The sequence below is a fragment of the Saccostrea cucullata genome, unplaced genomic scaffold, assembly GCF_032062105.1.
Source record: "Saccostrea cucullata isolate Sc308-1 unplaced genomic scaffold, CSIRO_AGI_Scuc_v1 ctg9667, whole genome shotgun sequence".
Lineage (NCBI taxonomy): Eukaryota > Metazoa > Mollusca > Bivalvia > Ostreida > Ostreidae > Saccostrea > Saccostrea cuccullata.
Window position 1 is genome coordinate 128,908 of NW_026941375.1, and position 2,901 is coordinate 131,808.

The window sequence follows — 2,901 nt, forward strand, 5'->3', positions numbered from 1 at the left end:
CAATGAACAATGTTCGCTTAGCGTTCACACGGAAAATGCGAAGTAATTTAATGTGTAAATTCTTTCAAAATTAAAATAATTCGCATTAAATTCTCAGTGTGAACTTGGCACACGCAGTAAACTTACGTTTAATTCGAATTAAACACTCCGTGTGAACAGGGCATAAGATACATAAATCTGTATATCGGTTTTTGATTTAGATGAACGGTGTTGCCGTGGTTACTAAAAATAGAAATTTCTGTAAAATTGATTCAAAATGCTACTCCTCCTACAGTTTTGGTCTGATTTCAATATAACTTGGCACACAAGTAGAATACACTAAGATACATAATTCTGTGTATCAAATTTTAATTTTGATGAACTGTGTTGCCGTGGTTACTAAAAATTGAAATGTCTGTAAAATTGTTTCAAAATGCTACTCCTCCTACAGTTTTGGTCTGATTTCAATATAACTTGGCACACAAGTAGACTGCACTAAGATACATAATTCTGTGTATCGGTTTTTGATTTCGATGAAAGGTGTTGCCATGGTTACTAAAAATAGAAATTTCTGTGAGATTCTTTCAAAATGCTACTCCTCCTACAGTTTTGGTCTGATTTCAGTATAACTTGGCACACAAGTAGACTACACTAAGATACATAATTCTGTGTATTGGTTTTTGATTTCGATGAACAGTGTTGCCGTGGTTACTAAAAATAGAAATTTCTGTGAAATTCTTTCAAAATGCTACTCCTCTTACAGTTTTGGTCTGATTTCAGTATAACTTGGCACACAAGTAGACTACACTAAGATACATAATTCTGTGTATCGGTTTTTGATTTCGATGAGCGGTGTTGCCGTGGTTACTAAAAATAGAAATTTCTGTGAAATTCTTTCAAAATGCTACTCCTCTTACAGTTTTGGTCTGATATCAGTATAATTTGGCACACAAGTAGAATACACTAAGATACATAAATCTATATATCGGTTTTTGATTTAGATGAACGGTGTTGCCGTGGTTACTAAAAATAGAAATATCTGTAAAATTGATTCAAAATGCTACTCCTCCTACAGTTTTGGTCTGATTTCAATATAACTTGGCACACAAGTAGAATACACTAAGATGCATAATTCTGTATATCAAATTTTAATTTTGATGAACTGTGTTCTGGTTACTAAAAATTGAAATGTCTAAAAAAATTTTCAAAATGCTACTCCTCCTACAGTTTTGGTCTGATTTCAATATAACTTGGCACACAAGTAGACTACACTAAGAACATAAAGAGACTTTATCAACGATCATTATTCTATATATTGCTGTTGTAAAGTTTCAAATCCCAGCTGCTTAAGTACTCTTCTCTTCCTTTGCTATAAGTTCAAACCAGTAGAGCTTCAGTCTCGACAGAGACTTCTGGTTTTAATATGTGTTAGGTGAATGTGTAGACATTGTTCTAAAATTTACTTGATGCCTAAAATTATAATTCCTATCATAAAACAGACAGGGAGTATTGGGGAGTACGGTGAACATTTTTTAATTAAGTGTAAAATAATTTCTCTGGCTGATACAAATGATACTACATGCCTGTATATATTTGTATATTCTTGCCTTTTAATAGTTGAATTTTTTTTTATTTCTTCGGGTTATTGTTCATTTCTTCTGACCCCAAATGGACTTAACTTCTCCCATAGTTTTATTCATTACATCTGATGCATAAGCAACCCTTATCTGAAGAATGATGCTTAGACTGTAAGCTATAACAGAGACCTAAACAATGTCGCTGGCAATGTGCAATAGCTACCACGGGCAGTTTTAAACCTGTGGGAGGAAAATAATTTACAGACAGATACTTTTGAAACGAATACATAATTATCTCACTAGCATGTCATTGTGCAACAAAGTCGTCAGCATTTTATTTGTCCTTTGAACGGGTGAAACGTTTTGAATGGCACTCGTATCGATGGATTTTACACTAAACCAAGCTATCTTCTCAGATCTAGCTTCATTTACCCGCCGTTTTATCTTAAAACCGGAAGTGCGAGTTCGTAAATTTGAAATCTCGATCCCGACTCATATTTGACATCGGAAAGAAAAAAATTGTTTTATTTTTTTTCTGAAAGTTCAAAACCTTGAGCGGAGGCTTTGAACAACTGAAAATAAAATAAATCCTGGCCTTAAATATGTAATTAGATCATTAGCATACTAACCAGGAGCAAAGGATAAGATGTTCAAAGAATTCATGCAATTCACTATATAATGATTAGAGCCCCACCCTAAAACAAGAACCCCTGACCCTGGGGCCATAAAATTCACAATTTTGGTAGAGGCACTCTTGCTTATCATAACTATGTACTTAGTTTATTTAATACCCAGGAGCAAAGAAGAAGTTTTTCAAAGAAATAATGTATTTTCACTATATAATCAATAGAGCCCCGCCCTAACACCAGAACCCCTGACCCTGGGGCCATAAAATTCACAATTTTGGTAGAGGCACTCTTGCTCATCATAACTATGTACTTTGTTGGTTTATTTAATACCCAGGAGCAGAGAAGAAGATTTTCAAAGAAATAATGCATTTTCACTACCTACTTATTTAGCCCCGCCCTAGCACTAGAACCCCTGACCCCAGGGCCATGAATTTCACAATTTTGGTAGAGGACTCATTGCTGATTACAATCATGCAAACAGTTCAATTGCTTGATGTCCAGGAGTAAAAAAGAAGATTTTTAAAGATTGCATTAATTTTAGTGGTTTTGGCCCCACCCCTCAGGCCCCAGGGGGGCAGGGATCATGAAATTCACAATTTTTATTCCCCTTCACCCATAGATGCTTTGTGTCAAATTTGGTTGAAATTGGTTCAGTGGTTGCAGAGAAGAAGCTGAAAATATTCAAATGTTAACGCACGATGAACGACGGATGACGA